Below are 26,782 nucleotides of genomic sequence, written 5' to 3' on the forward strand. Positions count from 1 at the left end.
GGAGAGCTGGGTCTCAGGGGAATGGGTCGGCTGTGTAAATTTGGGGCAGATGAGGAGCAGGATGCTGTGCTGCCTCTTCTGTATGTGAGCCAAAAACAGGCTGCAGGTCTCTTCTAAGGAAGGAGCAGTGGACACTGTTATTCACAGGCTGCAGCCACAAGGTAACAGTGCCGTAACTGCTTAACTTCAAATTTTAGCCTACAACACATCAAATGTGAAATGTGCATAGAAAAATTCAAAAATTTCCATTTTAATTCTAAAACACCTGCACAATATTTACATCTGAAGTTCTGAATCTGAAGTTGATATCAGGTTTTGGTGAAACGTCTCAGCAAACTATTCAACAAACCCATATCAGGATTAATTCAGATGACCATCTGTGCTTTTATAGCCTAGTGGGCAAATCGTCCAAGTACATCAAACTCAGAGATTTGCATGTGCTACACAGCAGCTGCTTAAAACACGATGAAATATTCAAGTCAAGCTTAAGTACATTCATTTGGGTGAGAGTTGCACTAATCTCTGACATTGTACCAAACTATTCATTTGTTTTTTTTTTCCACTATGGAATTTGCCTCAAGTACACTTAAATGTTTTCATTTTTGCTGTGAATTTTTGAGCGACACCACACAGGAAGTTCAATAAAAAAAGCAGCGGACAGGCTAAGAAACTACATGCTTTACAATCAAACTGATCACTACAGTATGGACACTTTCATGTGATAACTTAACAACCGCACTGAACCAACTCTATAATAATGGGATGTTGTGTAATATATAGATGCATACATAAATATGTCTTCCCTGGATGCCAGGACTTACAGAACCTGGACTGTCTACTTAAATTTCACAGAGAAAGAAAAAAAAGATCATTATAATAATTTTGTGAAAACTAGAGCTGAAATGTGAGAATGGAGCTGAAATGTGGCACCACCAATCAGATTGAGAAGTGAATTGAGAAGCCATGTTAACCATCTTGCACTGTGATTGTTATGGATTATATGTGCACTCCATTTTATGAAGAGCCAAAACTTCACTGTGTAGGTTTCAGGGCAGTGCATCTACTCAGCAAACCAGAGTCAGGAGTAACTACTGTCGCAACACGTCGATTCATTTTTCACATCACTGCAGTGGGAGATTTTCTCCTGGTAATTTTTACGAACCATTGCTGGAGATAACAGAAAAAATGGATTCACAAACACACAGCTGTGATTGCTGGACTGAGTGTCTCGCTTCCCTGGTGGCAACTTCACGCTCCAAAATATCTTTGCTAAATTCCTTCCGGCCTTGACAAAGAGAACAATTACAATTTAACAGAGTTGATAACAAAAGATAAATCATTGGCTATGCCAGAACTAACAAGGACAAACAGTTTTCATCTGCTGTCACATACATTAACTACTGACAGAAATTGATCCAACTTTCCTAACATAGTACAGGCGGGTACCAGTCCATCACAGGAATGAACAATCATGCAGCTAACAGTAACCTCAAGGGACGATTCAGGCTCATCACTAAGCTCATATGCATGTTTTTAGAGTACCCAGAAACCCTGCACAGACAGAAGGAAACATGCAAACTCCACACAGAAAGGCCTCACCAGAGATTCAAACCTTCTTGCTGTGAGGCAGCAGAGCTAACCACCACACCATGGCGCTGCCCATGAGACGATTCAACAACTGATCAATTCTAAATCACGATTCCAGTAACAGTTCAGGAGGACCGTTGTTGCTTGATGTTTATCTCAAGTGAAAGTATTGTTCCACACTGACAGCTGTGTTTTCAAAAGCAAAGCATTGTGTTACCCTTTGTCCTTTTATCATACCTTGAATAAAACGTGTCTGAAATGAGCATTTTCTTTTTTATACTTGTTCTATTCCACGAATCAAACTGAAACTAAAGTAATTAAAGAATATAAATGGAAAGGAAGCGCAGTCATCCTTAAGCTTAATTCAGATGAAAGTGCAGTTATATGAGGCAACACATTTCTGCAGCCAATGCAAACAAAGAGGGAGATCACACTTCAGACAAGTGGAAATGCTGTTTTCAATGATCCAAAGCATCTTGTCTTGTCCTTTTCTCATGCTTCCAATGAATTATGTATCTGCAGTGATTTATGGTACGCCAACATTCTCCCTCTTCTTTTCCCTCAATGTGAAATCCTACATGGATTTTTCGCGGGGAGCCAACTGGGAAAACCAAAATTGCTCAATTTAAGGAAGTAATTAAAACTGTCCCCAATCAATATTTATCTTTAGAGAGACCCTGGTGGGGTTTTTCGTTCCTAACCATCCCCCCACCCTGGTCATGTCTAGCCCATCGTCCCTTCGCTCCTCTTATTGACAGCTGTTCAGCTCCTTCAAATAAACCAGAAACAAGAGCAAGCTGTTCCCACTCAGGACTGAAAATAACATGTGTTATGAATAATCAAATGACCCTTATCTATAGGCCAGTATAATACATGGTGAACAAGTTCAAAAGAATAAGAAAGATCAATGTGGAGTCTATTTTTAAGCTAACTTCCTTTTAATAAGTGAAAGTGCAAAAAACTGAAATTTTAAAAAGTCAATCAACAGCTAAACAGTTTAGATATAAAACTTTCAAAACTCATGAATAATCAGCAGTTGAGCACTCTCCTATTTTGATACTCCTCTCTGAAATAATGAGTTTGACATTATCTTCTCTCCTGTGCACAAGTGGAAAAAGTGGAGCTAGATTTTCTGTGATATTCAAGATTTATTTTTTAACCATAAATTCTACAAGTGATCAAAATATGAATTTTATTTAGCATGCCTCAGCACTTTTTTAAAACATAGCCATAACCACATGATTAATAATTAATTGATAACATATGTACCACAGACCGAGGTTTTATTCACCAAATAATAAAAAAATAATGGCACCAAAGCGGTTTTGAAAGTAAATGCAAATACTTTTTATAAAAGAAATGCAAGCCATCAGATCAGTCTGAACGCCCTTTTTATTTTGTATTTCCAAATTACCTGAAAGCTGTAAATTCCATACTAAAAGCTTTGGTGCGACACTCAGAGTTGCTTTTCTCTCGGTTAGCTTCAGAAATAAACATATAAGTTAAGCAGTTTTTTTTATGAATGTTTTGTCTTCTAAGTGAGGATGCTGCTTTTTACACATAGGCTGCAAATTCTTCACTAAATTCTATCATTGTAAGCTGATAACCGTTCACATCCACTTTGCAATCTGTTTAGGAATCAAGAAACCTTCACACCTCTAAAGATTACAATGCACTGATGTAAGGCACTGTCAGAGGTAGTGTGCAACATGACTGGTACAATTGCAATAAGAAATTGTTTTATTGGACACTTTGATAAAAGTCACTTTGAGTGAAAATGTCTGGGAAATGGTTTGATACAGTAAAAAAATCCCTCTAGAACAAAATCATGTTAATCCACCATGTCTACACAAGACAACTCTGCATGCATTAACACAACTTGATCTGAGGTCATGTATTGCACAAATGGCAATTTTAGCTCATGTATCATGGCTCTCTGCATCACTGTTGTTTATAATAATGATTTGAGCAAAGAGGAACAGTAAAATATATATTATGATTTTTTTTCTTCTGTGCTTTAAGACAAATGTTTGGGGGCCAGAAGTGTCTATGAACTAAAAAACTTCAACAAAACACAATCCTGCCACTCAGTGGCCACATAGGCCAGAAAATATGTAATTCAGTGAGCATCTAAGAGTAGAATTATCCAGCCTCTCCATCTTTATTTTCACCCAAGAACTCATAGTGCTGCAATTACTGTCCCTTGGAAGCGGGAGATCAGAGCTTCCTCTCTAGTGAATAACTTAAAATGTGTAAGTCAAGGTTGATAAATCTTTCTCGAGTTTCTAATCAGGACATTTTGATGGACTTGACTTCTTGGTGGTGTTTTCTTTCATTTTTGGAAAATCAGACTTCCAATTTGTTATTGAGGGAAGGATCAAAAGCCATGTACAAGCATAACACCAGACACCACCTGAAAAAGAAACAGTTCTAAACATTAGCCTCTAAAATTTTAAGATGCGGGACCAACAGTGATACTTGGAGTTTATAGAGCATATATACAATGGAGGAATTATGATGGTTATCATAAATGAATATCAGTTGAGTGTGAGCTCTTGGGCTCATTATTTTATGTTCTCTCCACTTAAAAATACTATATTTAAATAAAACTTGATTGGTTGAAAAGAAATGTCTTAAGCACATATTGTGTTTCGATTGGTGGTTAAAATGTCTACTGAGCCACCAATAAAATTCACTCAGTTCAACTGAACCACAATAAATGGCAATTAAAGAATTTACTTTCCATCAAAAGAAAGCAACCTCAAGGACCCAATGTTAATCACACTCAAATCCAACAGAGTATTTACTTGAGATCAGTTTAGTAAGGTGAAACAGTCATGTAAAACAGAATAGCTGTGGCATGACAGTTTGGTTAGACTGTCTTCGGAGACCTCTTGCTGCAGGCAGAAATCATGTCTCTGTCATTCTATATCATCAATTTTAATTATCCTCACAAGTGCTCAATCTGCTTCAGGCAGCAGTGGGAAAGGCTGAATCTGAGAGAAATTCCTTTAATCTATTTGGGACGTGAAGTGTGAGGTGAGACCTTTGTCTGTCACACATCCCCCACCCCCGTTCTACTGCCTCACCACTTTGCCCAAAAACCACACAGACACACACACACACACAGACACACACACACATAGTTAACAGGCCAGTGCTTGGATACACTTGTATGTACAGTGAGAGGATAAAGTGCTTGTATTCATTTGATAAACATGCATCTACTGTATACTAAATATATAAATCAGTGAATCTATTGAGCTTATCCATGACTCAGTAAATATTTTTCACCTTCTGGGCAGTTGCAATACCTTGCTAGGAGTTGGCCAGTAGGTCATATTACTGTAGCAAAGGTTATGCGCCTCCTTGCCAGTCCCCTGCTGTAACTGAATTCTACAGACATTTAGTGGTCATTATTATAGCCTGAGTTCCCTCTATTCTCAATAGCTTAGCAGGGGTCTTATGGGCCACTGCCCTGTACCCCTGCTGAGTTAGACCTCCTACATCCAGCAACAGATCATACAGACTGCTCAGTAACTGTTTGTGGAAGTCTCTAATTGGGCTGCACTGAGTTGGCTGTCAAGATGCAGTCAGTGGGTTACATGGCACTGTAGAAAATCGGATTAATTAATTAACCTTAGTTCGACTAAAAATTGGACCGGATCAGGTTACTCGCTGTCAGATTAAGACCCCGAGATAACTCGATTGATAGTCACACCAAACGTGCATGTAGACGGTGAAGCACGTGGTAAATTGGACATTGCGTTCTGCGCATGCAAAAGATTTTTTCCCAGGGTCGTGACAATATTACTGTTGTTGTGGCGGTCGTCAGAAAGAAAGAAACAACGCGATGGAGAACGCACCGTTGTGCATAACGTTTGTACCATAACCATGCTCATTAGAACTGTAGAGGGACGTAGCTTCATCTTGGTCTTCGTTCGCCATCTTTCTCGTTTCTCGTTCTCGAGTTTGTTGTTTGTGGTGAAGAGGTCAACCGGAAGTGGCTCTATTAGCAATAGTTGAAATGGATACAGCGCCACCTATCGTACCGGAGTATGACATGCTTTGTGCCAATGATTCGATTTATTCACCGCCATATATACTTGGATAATTGACCTTGCTCAAATAAGGAGCATAATATTATAGCTATAATCAAATTAATCTGATCATGTAGACTCACTGAGGGACACTCAGCTCTAGTTTTGCAAGGAGGGACTGTTGCTGGAGTTGAGATTACAGGAGCCGATCCTGACGACTAAGTGTTTCTTTTGTTTTTTCATCGACTTGGTAGCACATACACAATTTCACCAACCCTAAAGTAAGCCAGAAAGTAGAAAAGCTTAATACTATTATAAATAATGAAGAGTATATTTATTTGTGAGTTAATCCTTGTCACAAACTGGAAAGCTTATCATCAAATTTGATGATTCTAGGTTTATGCCCCATGTTAATGCATGCACATATGCACACATACGGCACTCCTGCTGTAGCTCAATGCCCCCAATATGAGAGCCACAGTGATTAATACAAGACAAATGACTGCAGGGTTTGGATTAGAAGTCCAGACCTCAACAGCATAGCAGGGGCGCAAATATTTAGTTTGGTTCTTATTGTATTGTATTCACACTGTTTGCATGTGGCTCTGCACACATGACCACGTTTCCAGTAACTTGTTGTGACTGTGCTGACTTGTTAGACATGATTGATTCGAATACCTATAAAAGCCCCTGTGTCCCTTCATTTTAATCTCAGATACTTTGTGAGGAACATGCAAGGTTTTTAGACCCTGTATTTCATGATCCATGATCCTTTTCCTATCCAAGGCTTTTTGGTGCTTAAACCTAACCAAATCATTCCTGTTGCCAAAGAAATTTTAAGAATGTGCGCATTCTCTTCAATTTGATGTTTTACTCTGGTAAACGGGTTACATATTTCCCAAAGAGTGCATACTTTAAATACCTCACACTGAAAAGGTGATTCTAAATATCAAAGATTAATATGAGCCGCATTTTCCATCATATTTATATATATATCAAGCCCTACTTTGTCCAAAGCTTATCCTGAGTGTGAGTCCTCTGTCACTCATAGCCCCAATTTGATGACAATAATATTCAGTAGTTTCAGAATAACCATGGTATTTTGTTGCTGTTGATGCCATTATTTACTATACAATGACTGTCGCTCAATCAGACCTTCAGTGATAGGAAATCTCTCGCACATAAGTACACAATATGGTTAAATCTAATCGAGGCAAATTGCATGCATTTTTAGGGATCATTAAGTTATTAGCATCACTAGAGGGGGCAGAAAAACACTTGAAAAAAAATCTCTTGGCTAATTGCAATCAATTTCTTCCTTTCAGGGAAACTTCTGATGATTTGTGGTATTCTGCTCTTCATGGATTCCGTGTGAAGCTTCATGGATCTCATCCTAATAACAGCAGCATTTCTGTTGTCTTCTCAGTTGAAACATTTCAGGTTGTATACAGATCCTTTCTGTATTGTATAGCAAGACCTAGGTAGAAACATCTCTGCACATAGCCTTAAGGTTAAAGTGTAGGCTGAAAACACCAATAAAAAGACAAAAATTAATTGAAAATGGGGTTGCATATGATTGGCAACTTCTGAAATGAGAAGCAGACAGAATGAGGAAGTGATAATGAGTTCCTGCTCTGGTGAAAAATTCTACTCGCTCCAGGGTGAAAAAGAAAAGTGTGTCCCCCTCCATAAAAAGGAATGGATAAAAGAAAAAAGTTGGAGAAAATCACAGGCCAGCTTTTATGTTTCACTCTGTCAGCTGAGTGTCAGGGATTCACTGTCATAAAGATAGTAAAGGCTCAAGAGCTGGTGCTTACCAAGAATTAATCAGTTTAGGTTTTGGTCCTGAACATAAAATGTCAGACATTGCTTCTCAACGCTTGTAGGTGATTATTTGAGCCCGAAAAACACAATAATCCCACTCTTCACTTCTATTGAAGGTCAAAGTTGGTCAGTGAGCCAAGAAATACCATATCAGAGCTTCCTTCCTCCTCGATTGCTGCGAGTATAAATTATGATATTAGTGTATTGATTGCCGACGATGACTTCGAGCAATCACTTTCACAGCCATGACAAGATTATTTTATCCTACTTTTCCTGTATTATTATATGTTGTGTTTGAGTTATTCTACCAGCATGGGAAGTGACAGCCTGAATTTATTCAATAAAGCGGGGCAGTTAGGAGAGTCAGTGAGGCAAAAAACAGAAGACATGGCATGAAGGAGAGACAGTGCTTATGCCTGCGAGGCTGCCATCCTAAATAAAGAAAGATATTTTCCCAAATGGAGCACTGATCAATACATTCATACAAACACAAGCACATCATTTGTTAAGTCTTTGGTGATAACCTCACAGTGTTGCACATGAGAAACGCCAGGAGTGAAAAACAGACATCAAATATTAGAGATAACAGAGTTTGCAAGGATTTTTAACACATGATTGGCAAATGTAATGCTTCATATTATGTATCAGATTGCAAAATATAAAAAATTTAAAACAACAAAATAGATTTAACCAAGAGAAGTTTCACTGTCACAAAAGTCAGACTTATTTGGGATTTTTTAAATCTTAAATCAGACAGAAGATAAAGTATTTTTGCAAAATAATTCTTAAGAATTGTCCTATCATCAGTTAAAACAGACCTAGATATAAGGCATTAAAAAGTAGTAATAACAGTTTAAAGGTGAAACATTTTCCAACTCTTTTAAGACAAACATCTATTGATAGTATTTGACATATTTATAAAGGGACATGTGATGTTGGGTACATGGAGACAATAAGCCTCCCCTGAGATACAGTTAGGAAAAAAGGACACCATAGTCCACTGTTTAATTTTTTTTTCAAACTCCTTGTTGCCCAAGGGATCTGGATTATATTGTTTAATCCCATAAATACTCAGCAAGCGACCAAAATCCAGACACAAAATACATAAATAGTCTTTTCTAAGGTATTCATTCATTCTACATTCAGAAGAAATTGTTAAATTCCCTGAGAAACTTATCTGAGTTATTCAACTAAGTCAGAAACATTTAAGTTGTTATTTTGATAATTGCTGTAATATTTCCTCACCTGCACCTACCAAACCTCCCCATAAACTGCTTGGAGCCCACCTCACACTTTGAAAACCTCAGATGCACACCAAACTGCTGTCTGTAACGCAGAATCTCTCTGCAGACCTCACACCTTTCTACATAAGCTTGATATAACTTAAACAGAAATTCTTATTTCTGTCAGGAGAAGCAAATTACTTTAAAATGAGAGAGTAGGTGGTGCTGAATCATTCCTACAGTATTCGTTGCATGCACACACTCACACGAATATCATTGTAGACTACACACTGATGCATAGTACACACCATGTAATCTTGCTCAAAACTATCCATGCATTAATTCTTAGTTATAAATGCTTGTCCCAGCTTGCATCGAGTGAGAGGCAAGGAACACATTGGACATGCTGCAGATCCATCACAGTGCTAACAGAGAGAAACAGAAAGCCAAGTGTGCTTAAACTTATACAGTCTACTAAAGAAACTAATCTGCATGTCTTTGGACTCTAAGAAGAAGGCAGAGCGCCCACAGGATTCACATAGACACAGGGAGAACATACAAACAACAGAGCTAACCACTGTGCTATCATTGTACATCACAAAATAAATGTCTAATTACTATACAATGTGATAATAATAATATTTTTTCTCTCATGAGAATAACTCATCTATCTTTTGATGCAGCAACTGGCCAGGTAAACAAGCAATATTACAAATGTGCAGTGATTGATGCACTGTTACATTTCTAATCAAGTTTGTATTGGTTTTCAATTATTCCCAAAGCTATAAAAAAATCTAAAAGCTGGGGTGCATAAAAGCTAATATAAAAATAAGCCATATACTTCATAATCAAGGAAAATGTTTTTAGTGATAGAAATGTTATATCTGTTTTATATCTATTTTGAAAATATCAAATTTAATAACCATGGTTATAAAGCATCAAGTGTAATCCTTAGCATAAACTACTGTAGCTTTGAGGTATCGCAGGTAATTTGCAGAGACAAAGGTTTTTAGAATATCAAGAAAATGTAGTTTTTTCCGCAACCTGCAACCAATTAGAGAAAAGCATGACTCTGCATTAAACTACCCAAAGCTGTTGTCTTGAGTTAAGTTGTTAATGCCATAAGCGGTGCATCTAACTTATCTGTGAAAATAGCATTCAGGACTGAGACAGTCTGCAGATGACAGACAAGTATCTGTGGTCTGCATTGCATCAAAATGACAGGACCCAACACAAGTAATCTGACACATCTTGATCACAGCACAGTTCTGATCTTTCTGTCACAAGGGGGATTAAAACAGAAACACAGGGCTAACAGGGGTCAGATATGAAATTTCAAGGAAGTGACACATGACAGGACAAACAATTAAGTGTCAGTACGCTGACCTTGGGGCAACAGTTTTACACCATGACCCTTTATGCATCAGTCATTCCACCAGCAGCATGGGGGGGTTGCTGCTTGTGTTAATACAATGCCACGAGGCCAGTGTTGTTCATTGTTTCGTCGTTATGATTAAAAGATGTACAGCACTATGGAAATTGGGTAGCTTGTGATTTGTCTTTGTCTGGTCAACCTCCTAGAGCATTCTGTGCAAGTTGCAGAAGTGCAGCCCAGAATAGTTGTAGTCTTTATACATCACAGAAGCACAGATCAGATAATATGTGAACACATATCACTTTGCTTGCTTTCCTACACTGGCTCACTTTTTAGATTTCACATTGGTTCTAAAATCTTGCTTCTCATCGTCAAACTGTGAATGGCCTTGCCCCAAAATACATATGAGACTTATGTTCTCTCCTGCCAAAAGCGGACATCTGCTGATAGTGCCCTGCTAACTATTTCCTGATCACAGTTAGTGAAAAAGGGAGATTGGGCTTTTTCAATTAGAGCCATTACCTTACAGAACTCTTTGCTCACTGAACTCTGGCAAAACAAGTCTGTCACCTTCCCTCTTTTGAAAAAGCCCTTGGCAATGTCTGACTTTGTCATTCACCACATATTTCACTTCTCTGTTTTTGAGAACATGCAACCCTTCTTGTACTTTGTAAAATTGTGAAGAAAAGTAGTAAAAAATATTATTATTATTATGGGTCAGGTTATAGAACTAGCATATATGAAAACCCTGATTTCTTTAGTGTCCCATGCAAGTGGAAATACTCTGTCAAAGGAGGAGCGTCTGTTCCCATTGTGGAAGCCGCACCTCAGAAATCAAGGATGTAATTACTCATGTAGAAAGCACAACGAGAAAGAGAAAAAGCTATGTTCTGCTGAGTATTGCTTTTAAAGAAGGCAACCAAACAAGCAGCGGCCGCACTGTAATCAGTCAAACCCCACCGTTAATTCTTCAGGTGGTGAAGACAGCCGCATTTTTAACTCAGAATTACCACTGTCCCTTTTTTCAATACAGCAGGCCAGCTTCCCTTTAATATTGTTCAACCAGCTCCTACGACCCAAAATTCTATGCAAACTTTAGCGTTTTTTCTTGAAATTTTTGAGATGCACATATATTTTAAATTAGTGACTTCACCCACCTGTTGACCCAATTTTAACATTCAAAAGATTAAAAACATATTAAAAAAACTGTGACAAATGTTAACAAAAAAGATTTTTCAAAATAACTTTAGAAACTGAATAATGACCAATAGCACTGCTGCCTTTCACAAAAACAAATATCAGCTAATTAACCATTCACTTCTAAATGTATTCTTTAATCATCGTCGACACTGGCCAGCATGGTCTCATTTCTCTGTGGCAGCTGGTGATGCTTTTCTGTGATTCACAGTAATCCACTTTTTATTATGAAGGAAATACTGGTATTCTTTTATACAGCGGGGAAATGAGAGAATATTATACATGGAATGGACATATGGTCTAATCAGAAGAGAAATGACAAACAAACAAAAAAATTTTTTTTTTAAATTCAGCCCTTCTATAAGTGACCATTTGAACCTGAACCTGAACTTGAACCTCAGAATACGTAATCTTCCGTTAGCTGGCAGAATAGAAAACAATTTACTGTAAATGATGCAGAATCCCACACATATATTAACTTTCCATGTAATAAGGTAACATAGCAATGATTAAGTGTAAGCACTTAGCCTCATACTGTAGTTTACCTGCTTTGATAATGCATACTATTATGTAAATGAACATGACATGACCCAAATATGCTCAGTGTGAATTAATGTATTTTACCTTTGAGATAAGTTGTTGCATATCCGGCAATCCGTTTGTGTAATGTGTTAACAAAACGGCAAAGAAGAGATTTAGTAGCTTAACCATGGCATAAATTACGATAAAACGATTTCCATAAAAAGCATTAGTATTATTCTATTATATAATAGTATTTAAGAGATCTAAAGCAAACATCATCACTCATATGTGGTGTCTATGTTGCAACAGAGTGGTGTATTGTTTAGTAATGAAGTTTGGAGTCCTAACTCAACAAAAGGTCTATAGTATGGCCATAACTAGTAGTAATAATGATAATTTGTGGCGACAAAATGTTGATATAATTTGCCTGAACAGAATCTATTGTGGTAAAAATGAGAAAAATCTGAGTGCTGATTTCTATTGCACTGTAAGTTTACGTTACAAAGGCACAATGTATAATGAATCCATTGTTGAATCTAGCAGCGGAAGAAAAAACTACCCCGTTAAGGACGACAACACCAAGAAATCCTGACAAATCCTGAATCAAAACCACACAAAGCAAACCAAAACAAACAAAACAAACACATGCAAGTCTAAGAAGCAGATAAGTGGGGTTATGACCGCTACTGTATGAAGCTGGAAAGTTGACTGGATGGAAACAGAGGGCTGGGGACACCTTTTTTTTTTAAACTACTTCTCCTGCAAACAGCATTATCTTGATTAAAGTTTAATTAAGGATCACATTTGGCTGTGCCTTTCATAGCGATCTACATGAGCAGATTTCCTAGGGCTTAACTTCATCGCTGGGAAAATCCTCCTTTATTACTTTCAACCTGTTGTAAAAGCTGTTGGCACGGAGGGACGGATGCCTCATTCACTGGCCTTGTTTGCTGCTGAAAAAATCCTGTGTCTCAGGAGATCTCCCCACAGTGGTTCAATTTAATATCTGTCCTATCACTACAAGGCTGGGGCTCATTATTAATGATACTATTCATTAATTTCTTGTTGGGCTGATGTTATTTATTAAAATATTAAAGAAAGCTCCCGAGACACTCTCACGTAATGAGGGATGTGTCCTCCTTCCTCAAGCCCCCCCTCACCCCCAATCCTCTCGCTCCAGCCCCCTTCTGCTGGATGGATGGTGGGTGGAATTACCCCACTCGGACGCTGCTAGCCTGCGCACCCTCATTAGTCGTTCTCCAGGGCTGAGTGACACCATAAATCCATTCTACATGTCCACCAACAGCAGCCATATACAAACGCACACTGCTCGCCTCGCCCTGTTAATGAGCCATTCCCATGCACAGGGAATTGACTAGTGTCCATCTACCATAACTGGACAGTATTTTTTTGGAAGAGCTAAATTGAAACAATAGATTTAGGGCACTGGATAACAGTTTCATATCTCATTAATAAACTATCATGATATAAACTCCAAATTGAAATTGAACTCAAAACTAAACTGTGATACAATTATACAGTAGTAAATAAAAGAATACTGATTGTTGTGACGTTATTATCATGCCTCAAGACATCAGAAAAAGCAATTTATTTTTATGGCAGAACACTTAAAATACACTAAAAACTAGGGAATAAGAAAATAAATACACAGCAGAACTGTTTATATGCATTGAATAGCAACTTTGTTAGTTTTACTTGTACAGTCTAATGTAATCTAAAATAACAGGAAGCTATGGATCTTTATGCAGCTTGTAAACTTGATTTGACACTGAATATATCACTTTCTGCACCTGTTAAATACTGAGGTCATAGTTTAGGGTTGTCTTGTAGCTCATTATGTTATTATGGTCATTATGTAACTTGTCCGTCAAATACTGAAAATACGTATGACTATAATGCACTCAAGTCCAAACCACCATAATACAAAGATACATAATACCTCTAAGTCACTAAAAACTGAACAGTACGGGATAATAAAAATTGACTTAAGTAGAATAATATTAACTCAGACATGTGCCCCTAATCAAGAGAGTGTGTTGTGTATTGTATGATAAGCAAACACTTTGAAAAGACAGACTTACTGTTGAAGATTTAAAGTTCTATTCTTTAAACAAATTATGAAAGAGACTGAGACAACCTCTGATGAAAAGGCTTAAGTGACAGATTCAGGAAGTTTTGAGTCTATATCTTGCATTGCTCTGGCACCTTAAATATGTGCATATTGCCTGTTTTAAACCTGTAGTATTACTGGCTACACACAGAAATTCAAGAATCCATTAATCAAAATAATTAATCTGGTCCAAGCATATTCCAAAGAATATAACAAATTGCAGGGGAAAATAATGATCTATCACTGCCATGTCATAGGGATGTGGGAGTAAAGCAGTAATTAGACAGAGGGATTTTAGATAGTATACACTGAGAGAGCAGCTGATGGCTCTACTGTTTAAATCTGATGATGTAATTAGAGACAAAGTTGAACACAGTGTTTTTGCTGGTTCAACTAATGAAGGTCTAGCTAGAGGGTGGGACAGCTTTTTAGGAGCAAGATGTAAAGCTAATTAATGTTTTGTGACCAATAGTAGAGGGAAATTGGGTTTTGCTGGGTGACAGCTGCCCAGGTTGTGAGGAAATCAGCTTGTATATCATAATATTCAAGGATTGTACAGTCAACTTTGAAGCCAAACAATTGTAAAATACAACATCCTACTTTCACCCTTAATCATTTGTTTATTCATGGGTACATTTAGTTTAGAAAATAAAGCACTATCTCTACCCGTCAGCTTGAGGAACTTGGGGTCAGAGAGCTGACTGCACACCATAGTTCCAATAACTCACAAATGCCTTAACTGAAAACTGACACCCAGAAGGGATTAAGTTCTTCTTTAGGAGTTATCTTAATTTCTGGGAGTATCTGGGACATTAAATAAGTTTTTTTATTGAGATATATCCATCTCAATAGAATATATGTGTTTTTCAACTTATATTAACTATTAATCTACACATTGCACCTTTAAATTTGTAAGTGGTACATGGTAGTAGTGCAAAAAGAGGTTTTAAACTCTAACAAGATTGATTTAAGTGTCAAAGACATCATTCCTTTCAGACAGCTGCTCTAGAGCATCCCTACAACAAAGCATGGGTGATACTCTGAAACATGGAAAAAGCTTTTTCAGATTCACAGAAAAGGTAAACTCTTGGGTATGAATATGTGATTTACAGTAAAGACATAGTTTATCACAACACACAAACCTTACAAAAGCTCACTATAAAGTAAGTGATATTGACAACGTTATCTTTTCATCACATTAAAACTACCCCAAGAAAAAAAGGAACAACTTGAAAATAAATAGCCAAGAGGAGCATAAAGTACAGCGGACAAATGTTCTCCACAAAAAAAGAAGAAAGAAAAAAAAAACTCTCTTGTTGGCTTCTCATGAGTACAGAATTAATCACCTGCCTGCCTCGCTGGTCTCTGCGCTAGGACCCGAGGATGGAGGTAATAAGACAAGCCCTTGAGGGACGCGCCGCCGAGTATAAATATCAGCTGCTGTGCATATGCAAATCACTCCTAGATTTATTTATTTTTTAATTTCTTCTCAAAGGCTCAAGTGTGCTAATATCAAATAGTGAGCTTTTAGGGAGTGTTTAATGGCTGATGGTGGGAGGTAGGGAGTGGTGGACTCTGGAGCGTGCGCCAGTTCATGAGTAATTAAGGGCTGTTTTGCTGAGCATAAATAATGCTGTTTGTATTGGCTCTACGAAGGAGTGGGGCGCTGAGAGAAGAGAGGAGGAGGCTCGGGCGGGGGGTGGAGGTGAGGTCGGTGGCGGTGGGGATGTTGGACAGACAGGAACAGCAGGAGTTAACCCCTCAACATACACCTCTGCTCACCGCTCTTAACACAAGCATAAAGCTGCTTGTTTGTTAGTTCTGTACCACTCAGAATTACTAAGAAAATTACTGTTCATGAGGATTACTGGGACGTTCAGAGATTTCTTTTTCTTTTCACTGACCTCCCTAATTGGTCTTTGACAAAATAAATGTCAGAACTGGGATATCAACACATCATTAAGCACAGACATTGATGATATTCAGTTTTTGTGCTGATTTATACATTTGGCTATGACCAGTTTCTTCTTTTGCCAGTTTAACCAAAGTTAGTTTTATATGGTGAACCCCATTTAAGACCACAATGAAGCTAAGTAGATGAGTAAAGTCAACTATTTTTTTCATTTTGTGCCATTACTATATATGTCTGTTGTTTTCCACTTTGCTGTTGTTTGTTCTCCTTGGTTCAACATTATTTTGAAGTGAACCCTTCGAAAAAAGTTTTACCTTAAAAAATATTACCTTATAAATAGGGCATTTATCCCTACTTTTTAATTTTTTTTTATTAATAACTACATACCTATTACACCATGTTAACATAATTATCATGAGACTTTTGCAACAAATTCACCATAAGATATTCTCTGAACAGTGTGTACTTTTAGTCATTCCTGAGAAGGTAATTTTCACTGGAGTAGGAAATAGAGTTATTTCCTCACACATTAGTGGAAGAGCTGACAGGCCACAGAATGTACTGCACTAGGGCACACTAATGGTCAGTGAATAACCCCTTCCTTGCCCAACATCACCAATGATGACACCAGAGGAGAGGGAGCCATTTATAGATGCCTCACCTCTTGTCTCTGTTGGCCAGTTTATTCACCTGCGCTTCAAATGCTCAGGTATGTGAAGCTTCTTATGTCCAAGAAGCATGGTTGCCCATATTTACCCACTGGAAAACATGACAACTTAATCTTGCATTTGAGATTTAAATTGGCTACATTTTTTTTCCTTTTTAATTACAAGAAGATGTGGGCTCTATTTTCCCCAACATTTATCATGTTCCCTGTTAGCATTAATACGATCAACGTAGGATGAGCAGAAGATTTGTCATGAGAGAGAAACAAGGCTCAAGAGGAAATAAGTGTTTCTAAACAGTGCTCTACTTTACGAAGCTGTGATCCAATATTACCTTGAACAAAGGGAATACATATCTCCTCCTTCCTGTTTTAGAAGCCACAAAGGATTACGCTCTTGAAGAGAACCAGATTCACAATCTAGGCTTACAAGTTCCTCTGGGTACAATTATACCATATCTCTCTCTCGAAACAAATGGCTTAGGTAAGAGGGACAGGGGGACAACCTCTTGAGTAAAACAATTTAGCTGTCTTGACTGTGTGGCAGGACATAGTCCTGTTTGGGAAGCAACCTGATCCCCAGAGTCTGGAGATAATCGTGTCCGGCACAAAGAACCAATAAATCAATCTGGTTAAACAACCATGTTTCATGAGCCTCTGTTTAAAATATTAGCATGTGTCTTTTAAACCATCTCACCAAGAAAAACAAATTCATGTTAATAGGAACAATATTTAAATTTCAAACTACTGGAAATAAACTAATTTTGCTGATGATGGCACCAAACTGATGGCTGACAGAAATTATAAAAAGAGAAAAGCCAAGAGACAACAAATACATTCCACCATCTACCCAATGATTACACACTAAAAACTCTTGTTTATTCATTAGGCTTTGAATAAGCAGAGGTATCAAAGCCAACACGTGCTGGGTTAGTTTATGACTCATCAGGAGGTACTGTAAAGCTAACAGGGACTGGCACCACCTGTGCCCCCACCTTCAAGCTGCCAGTGCTGTGCTGCTGGGTCCACAGAAAGGCGCATTAGCTGAGGCTGTGACTAGAGATCCACTAGCCTGGTCATGCTGGGGAAATGTCAGCCGCAAAACCAGCCAGGTCCACTGAGCCCCAAGCCTGACTCTGGCGCCCAGCATGACTCTGACATGATCATGGACGGCGGTTGTGACACATGTAAGCAATGACTCCACACAGCTATCTGATCAGCATTACGCCACTGTCAAAAAGCTCTGACTACAAGAGCGTGATGAGAGCTGTGATAGGGCTCTTCTCTCTCGTATGGGTCAGACGTAGAGGTGGCCAGTCCACCTCCCTGAAAGAACTCGGTGTACACTGCCCTCTCAGTATCAGCAGCATTTGATGTGTATAAAAACAACTTGCACGCTCTAACAAAGAATCCCTCTTTATAAATGTATTAATTCAATATCTGATGGAATATATTTATCTATTTCTCATATGATGCATTTACTTTTAATGAACAAACAAGAAGACTTTATAATACACCATGAGCAAAACAAGCATTATTTGTCATAAGCCTGTGTGCGCATCAACCATCAATCATTGCCATCAGAATTGCTACAGTCTGCTGTCAGGGCCTATTACCACTGAATTCATTTCCCTCAATTAATTCAAAATCTAACCCCCTGGCTGCCACCAATGTATGTTTTTTATATCCATCCACCCACCTATTTGTCACAATGGACTCACTGACAGTACAGTAATGCATTCATTATAAAAATGAGAAACAATAGTCCACACATATCATTAATTAACTCAGCTTTTAGAAAATACAAACATATAGCAACAGCATTTGTACAGCCCACAACAGAAAATATTGAATCAAATGTTCTTCACATACAAAAAGTGTTAATCTAGAGTTAAGAAAATAGTTTATTTTTCCTAAGTCTATTCGTCTTTGATGTGACTATTTTTACAATGAGCTTGTAAATCCAACACTCACACGAGATCCCATCAGTTAAATAAGAAAAGACAAAGAAATGTCATCAGAGTGCATTACTGTCTGATCATCAGTCTTATCTACTTCCTCCATCCCCCACACACAGACACAGATGTGAACATAAACAGCTAAATAAAAAGCACACATAATTAATAAACAGCACAAAGCACAGCTATCCTTATCACCGAGGCTACTGTATCCTATTAAACAACAGTTTTGTCTTGAGGAGGACGGGGAGACTTTCATGCTGAAAATGCAGTGTTTAAATTAATTAAGTGTGAACATGATTTAACTTCAGGATATCATTTGAAAGTATAATTGCCCATAGGGATTAAAATGAACTCGGTGGGCTGTGGTGTCACCCACTGAGCTCCCCATGTTGGGAAATGTCCAGTTTTAAAGATTAATTTACATCTTTGAGGAGAAAGTCTTAATCTCAATCTTAAAGAACATTAAAAGAGAGAGAAAAAAACAGAACTTGCTTGCAATCAGATGCCACTTAACTAAATTGTTCACCGTGCAGAATTCAAGATTACATGTTTCCTGTGCATGATTCCAATCGCTTTAGTGGCTGCACAGGGAGTATTTCACTGTGCATATTAATTACACCGGGGCTTTGTCGTGATATCGGGTTGCAGGGTCACAACAGCCATGCTTGCTAAGCTGGGTCATTTGAACTGGGAGTGCGGCTTTGTGAACCTGCTGTGCACATCCCAGGCACAGTCAAAAGGCAAAGGGCTGTAGTGATAGGTTGCTGGTGTGATCACCAGTTCAGTAATAAATACCAATTTCTCACTGGCTCCTGCAGACTTAATGCATCTAAGCAGCTCACAATAGGATTAAAGTATACCCATCAAACTGTGTTTATTACAGATTAGAAAGTAAGAAGAGCCAATTATTCTGAGCACTTAGAGTAAAAATCTATAATTTAAACATTTATTTCAAAGATAAAGTTACATACAAATCTATTTCACAACAGTAAGAGAAAAAAATATACCTATAACTAGTTCATTTTAGGATAGTTTCTTCACATAAACCGATCAGTTTAATTTGTTTCCTGTGCATAACCAAAAGAGTTGGCTGACATGAGCTCATGTGACATTTGAGACGAAGAATGGGCACAAGTCGTGGCTGGTTAGGCAATACAGCAGTGACTCAGCTTGTTGATGAGTGGGACGTTTCTCACATCTCTGAAGGCAAACTCCCTCACACCAAACAGCTGCAAACAGCTCTTAACAACTTCCAAATCACAACGCAACATTTTCTCTTCCTTGTCACTCCAAAAGGGATACATTTTGAGGGCAGGATTTTACACTTTGTGCGGCGTTTTCATACATGCACATTCTGAGAGGGAAACAACGTAAAAAAATACAATCATCAAATGATTCCTGACAAACTTTTAAAAGTCTACCAAAGAAAAAAGTTTAAGTGGCTCTTTGAATTACGCTCACAAACTCACACAGCCAATATGCTTCCCCACTGAAATTTTACAGAAAAGAAAAATAACTCCGGGCTCGCAATATACGGCAAAAAAGATATTCTCTGTGATATTTACATTAGAAGACACACCTGCAGCAAATCTGTGTCCTTGAAATAATTACAGTTGTACTGCTATGGAGGCCATAATTCATCCTCTTGTCTTGAAGTTTCCTGTATGAAAATACAATCTCAACATGCTAATGTCAGTAACATATTCATTGTGCTGTAGGAAGCATGAATTAGGCCCTACTCAGTATGTGAAGGGATACCCAAATCCTGTGATGTGTCCTTTTGAGGCACACCTAACAAGTTTCCCCATTCTGATTAGCTCAGCAAAAACTGTGATAGTTTACCTTGATAAATTAGAGGAGGCAAGATTTAATGAACGGAACACGGGGGTCACCTTTGTTTCTTGGGGTGATACAATGAGAAAAAAACAAACAGATTTTTCTTACTGCCACATGCCTCTCCTTAATAATCAGATTTCTCATCCTCCTTGTAATAGAGGGAGCACAGAATCTCATTACCTTCTCTAGCTGAGGGGAGAGAAGCAACACTTCTTCTTTGACTTCCTCTGTGAACGGGGGAGGGGAGGACAGCGGTGGTGGCAGAGAAAGCGTGGGACACATAAAGTTCTGCTTATTTGCACATACATCGACATCCCCTTACAGATATGTAAATGACTCAGACAAAACCCAAATGCTAAAGTCTACACCATTAGTTTTCCACTTCATAATCTCCACATGGGGCCGTTAGAGAGATAATGTACCATACAATACATGGTTTACTTTTAATTATTAGGGAAAATGTATTTTGAAATGAATATTAAATCTAGATTAATGTGGAAAATCTCCCACTTCTTTGTGAATGTATGGCTTTGCTCCTTTGTAAGAAGGAGAGAAAATAGTAAGAAGAGTCCACTTAACAACAAAAAAAAAAAAGAATTTAAAAGGGATGAGATTTTTTTCCTGCAAAGTAGAGGGAAAAAATGGCTGTCTTGTCAAGATTAAATAGACAGTAATTGAAGAATTTAGATATTGACACTCGGTCAAAAGTGCTTGTATCGCCTTTGAAAGCCAAGTACCCTTTGCCTTAATGTTTCAACATAGTAGCTTGATAGACTTTCAGTCAAGAATCTATTTCAGATATCCCTAAACATCTGACATAAATGCCAGTGTTTGCAGGTGGTTCAATTGTCATGGGAAGTGTCAGCGAGCTATGGTTACAGCTTGACTTGATCATTTAACCATATCCTTGTCCCATTCTCTATTAAAGATCATTACACATGAAAATATAGCTGAATTCACTACACAGATGTTTCCTTCAGATTAAAAAATATAATAGTGACTTTGTCAGTTGACAAGAGGAACAATAATTGTTGTGTACAGGATTCAAATTCAGGTCACAGGACTCATATTCTAATTTCCTGCTCCAAAGTCCTGGGTTTTATTCCTCCACCACCCCTCCAGACTGTGTATATACAGGTGGAATACACAGGTGGTCATTAAACATCCTCAACCAGTAAGTTGATGAGGCAGATCATCACTCCATGTTGACTGATGCCAAGAGGGTTTCCAGTGCATTAAAATGTAACTGTAACATCTCCTAACCAAGTGTCATCATGTAGCAATTTAAGGGTAAAGCTTGATTCACGATTCTTTGCCAGATTGACGCAAACCCTACTACAAAATTAAATTTAGAACTTGTGATGGAACATGAATGATTACAATTCATCCTGTGGTCTTTTACAACCATGTTGCTAACATGTATCTCGTGTTCTAATTCAGTTATTGTGTGTGTGTGTGTCTGTGTGTGCAAAATACAAAACTAAATATTCTTGTGTTGTGTTTCTATTTCTGCAAGTGTTCAGAATAAAGATAATTGCTATATTAATTAAAAATACAATCTATATCTTAGATATATAACTTATATATTTTATGAGTTATGATAATAACTTGGATAATTTCATACCTTATTCAATGAATAATGAAAAGGAAAACATAGATTCATAAACAACCGAAAACGACAAGACTCAGCGCTGCGCTCATAATACAACATATAGCCTTATATATATATAGCTCTGTCACACTCGGAATATACTTAAAAGCAGAATGCCTATTGGGAACTTCTCTACTAAACTATCACTGAATAAAGTCCTGCTGTCTTCTGAGGTTTTGCGCAACATCTGTTTGATCTCCTTTGATCATCCTCCCATCTGACAGACCACAAAGTGAAAGCAAAAAGGACAGCTTCTAGACCACCCAAAGCGGCACAGTAAAGTATTACTCTCTTCATGCTCTGCACTCTCCAAATGCCACACTTTATTGCCAGGTTGAGCCCCGGTTCACACTTCATATGTCCCCACTTCCTTTGTTATAAACCTATCTTTGCAACGTCCTTGATCAATAGACTGCTTGATTTTTCCTTTAGCACCCAGGCAGTCAGCTGAGCTTTAGAGCTAAAGGAGCACTTGTTTATTTATTAATCTGTCACATGCTAGTACTTTATGTGAACAATTGTGGTTCTTCCTTTCTTAGTTCCCAAGTGCCTAAACAAACGGTGTAGAGGAGAAGGATCATTAGGTCTAAGCGGAACAGAAAAGTGTGGTTGTACTGGTGCCAAGTCATTTAGAAAATGCAACAAAAAATATGCATAAATATTCAAACATTTAGTGGATTAGGAGCTAATTGATAGCTGGTCAAAGAACCAGCTTTGTTACCAAGCATGAGAGCTGCAATCTAGACAACATAGAAAAATTAGGCTCTCTCGGCAGGGAAAGCAGCTACCTAAATTGAAGTGCGTATAAATAGGTGCATTACAGCGAATATGCAAGTAATATGTGCAAAATAAGGCAACCACCAGTGTTAAACTGTTTTCTAAAAAAGTAAAAAGAGGTAAATTATGAATTTGTGGAATATTCATTGCACCTATCCAAAGAAGCTGCTGCACCATCTTTTTTTTCTCTCTCTCTCCCCACCTAAAACGCCACTGGGGAGGTGACAAAGCATTTAGCAGATCCTCCACAGTAAGTGACACATTTGTCTTCAGTTTGTATTAAGCACAACAATTAATGCATGTTAATTCTTAATTATGCTAATTTCATTTGAAATGGGCTGTGAGGTTCTAACGGGGTGGCTTGGTGAGAGGATCCTTTGGCGACATGCGGCTGTTGTTGTCTCTAGTAGCGCTTACAGCACATTCACATGTCCTCTGGTGTTGAAGAAGCTTAATGAGGATGCAAGTTCAAAACATGACATGTACTCAACTCGTAAAAATAATTGGGCTGTTTCTTTTCTTTTTTTCTTTTAACCTGTCAAAAACCTTGGAAAACAATGTAATTCAGTTGAATGTATCCCAACCAAAATGTAAAAAAAAGCACTTCACATCCCAAAACTGTTTTTTATTAAAACACGCAACAGTTTTGCAACTGCAAAACGGAAACATGAAAATTAGTCATGAAACATGATTAGGTTATCACCGTACAGTCCTGATGGTTGACAAATTAATGTAAAGGACACGGCAGGTCAAGAAACTGAACTTTGTATTTCTCCATTTTTAAGTAACTGAAACCTGACACAGAGCACCAAAGTTTTATGTTAAGTAAAAAGCAGCAACACACTTTGAAACAGTAATAAACTGAATCTTGTTATCTTGCTTAGTCCACTCTGACTGTACAAAAATCATGTTTGTAGATCAGTCTTGTACATGATCTTCACTTCACACTCAGCAGCACAGTTCCCCTGAGGAATACAACAAGAAATCTCTTTGGTGGGTAATGTACTGTACACTTGCTGTAATGAGATACAATTAGATTAAAGCAAATTGTGTAGATAACCTATGTTTAATATTTTGGATTTCCCCTTTTTTCTAGTAAGTAACTGTGCCACAGATTTTCTTAAAAAAGAAAAAACAGCTATTTGTGTCAGAAAAAACATCTAAAATGTTTTTCATAAAAGGGAACCATCCTATTAGTGTAATCTCCCGTGCAGAAACCTACAAAATGTGCACTTCTGGTTTTATAGTTCCATAAAATGACTTTAATTCTCTTTATTCTCCTGTGTTTCAGGTATTCAAGGAAAATGAACAAGACATGGTTTGCACTGTTAAAGACTGTGGCAGTTGGAATATTTCACTCGACATGAGCTGTGCAAGTCGCATGGCACAACCAACCGCAACTGGGCCATTAAATATATGTAAATGAAGAGAAACACAAGAGAGCCGGGCATAATAGCACACACAAGGGAGAAATGGATCCTGGGTAGTGATTAATTTATTTGATGATGCCTCTAGTGAGGAATTTTAGGTCACAAATGAAGTGACAGGATGACAAATTACCATTTTAAGGAATTTACTGGGAATCATTAATGAACAATTGTCAGGTAGTTTACAGCAGGAAGAGGAGATGGAATAAATGTAGATCTCTGCCCTTATCTGAGATAAATCAGATGTGTTCTTTCTTAGCACATCTTTTCCAAGGTATATGATTTTATGAAACACAGCAAGCTCTCATTTAACAGTAAATATATTTAGTACAGGGAATGGCTCAGTTAACTTGCTGTTTGATGGGAGGCAGAAATTTAAGTTTGAAGTAGATAAGAGGAAGCAGCCATAAGCTTGTTAATCTGGATAAACCCTGCTGTGACTGAACATTACATCTTCTTATCTGTATCAGCACTCAGAAACATGAGCTTATCATCGTGAAACTTTGGTCCGTTTGCTCTGTACACAGCAAGATGTACCCAACTTCTTTTGAATCTCTGTCACTACTTGAAGGAACATAACCATGAAGCCACCTGGAGTGAACATAGTGATTCAAGATGCCCTGTTGTCAAATTGATCCTAACAGCTTGAAAAATCATTCTGATTGCAATATACATCAAAAGCTACAATGATGCTTTATATTTTCAAGCACATGTCCAATTAGGAAAAGGATTATGAAGAGTAAGACCCTGGAATGGTCCTTATAGGAAGAAGTATGTAGATTGCTTCTGGCATGTCTTAAACTGTGTGGCTTTGTCACTGACAAGACAAATCAATTCATTAATTAAAATTAAGCTCATGTGTAAAAGGCAGTATCATAGTTTATTTAAGTGTTAAAGGAGACAGATGCTATTTCAAGAGTCGCTGTCAAGCTTGTCTGTCCCGTTCAGTTTGGTGCCTTTAAATGGCTTTTAAAAGGCAGTGGTAAAAGAGAGCTGAGATGACAGGAGGAATCTTCACTGCATGTATTAATTCGACAGATTCCTTGATTCCCCTCCTAGGCCACTCAGGAAGACCAATGCTTCAGCAACTCGATGGTGCATTACAGTAGGTGTGAGAAATATCTTTGCTCTGGAAGTGCTAGTTGGTTTACAAATGACATGTCACTGGGATGTCTCAAAACACTCATAATTGCACTTTCCAAAACAGAAGCAGTGTCCCAATTTGATCCAAACCGCAACGATGTGTCTCTGACAGGAAGCTCCACTCTGTCTGATTTAGTTTGTTATGTTAATTGGGAGGCATCATCCCAGAGTAGCAAATTTTCAGATGCAAAAATTAAGATGGAGTGTTGCTTTTAAACTCTGAAATCATTTTAGAAACTATAAAATGATACAGTGAGCTGCTAGAAAAAGTAAAAATATACAATATAATATAATATATATATATAAATATATATATATATATATATATGATATAATATAATATATCATATATAATATACAAATATGTGATTTTCATTGTCAAGAGATGCTGGAAAAATGCACAATATAATATAATAGAATAACAGAATAAAAACATGAGAACCTCTTTTTGTAATCCCCAAAGATAAAGTCATCAAATGCTAAAAACCATAGACTATTCCTCCTTTACTTCTGTTGATGATAAGCTGGGTTATCATAGTAGTGCCACTTTCTGGCAACGCTATACAGCCTTGTTGATGCACTTGAAACCAATCAAATGAAATGCGCCTGATAAACATTTTTCTTCTGTGAGGAGGTCTTCATATACACAATTACACCCACAGTCAGTGTTTATATGTTTCATTCTGATATGTGATCCATTTAAAGTCTGGATGCAGCAAGTCCAACATTATGTGTATTGAAAGGGGTTCCATATTTCTGATTTCACAAGAATCATATTGGCAACGGCTCCAATGCCGAACTTGAGGATTGAAAGTATAAGTTCACAAAACAAATGGCGACATCCCTTGGCTACGTGGCTACGTCCATTAGGTTAATCCACATATCCAAAACGTGTTAGTGTTGCAACAAAGACGCAGAAAGATGATCTTGTTCTTATTGCCTGTTGTTCTGTACAAGGAAGCATTCAGGCGATGTGAACCAAATCTTGTATGACATCTTGTGTGACAGTCATGTGTAACGCCATTGTCAAACCAGTCCTCTATCTCCTCATAAGAAACTAACAATATCACCATGCAGTGTAATATTTCTGACAGTTTCTTGCAATGCAAAGAATAAACATGTTACAATTTGCAAAGGAAAACATGGGCATGTAATGTTTTTAGAGCCTTGAAAGTCTAGTAAATGTACTTTTTTAACAAGCGTGACAGTTTCACGTGATGCAAAACAGACGCATTTTAGAGTGATTTAACAAATTTGTAGCCCAAAAAAGCGATTTTACCATTTTTTTACATTTTGTGCCGTATACTCATGTAGCTACTATGCATTTTCCTTTAAGACATTGAAACAGTTTATGGTCATTTATCATCAGCACTTTAAAGTACGTGAGAGGAACGTTAATGGTCGCTTGACACCCGTTCTCTCTGTAATAGGGGTTGGACATAGCACCATTGAGAAGCACTATCTGAGTGGAAGCCACTTGGCTGAACTTGCAAGCTTTCACTTTCCAAGAAT

Source organism: Leuresthes tenuis, unplaced genomic scaffold (genome assembly GCF_036924035.1).
Source record: "Leuresthes tenuis unplaced genomic scaffold, fLeuTen1.0.hap1 SCAF_12, whole genome shotgun sequence".
NCBI classification, from domain to species: domain Eukaryota; kingdom Metazoa; phylum Chordata; class Actinopteri; order Atheriniformes; family Atherinopsidae; genus Leuresthes; species Leuresthes tenuis.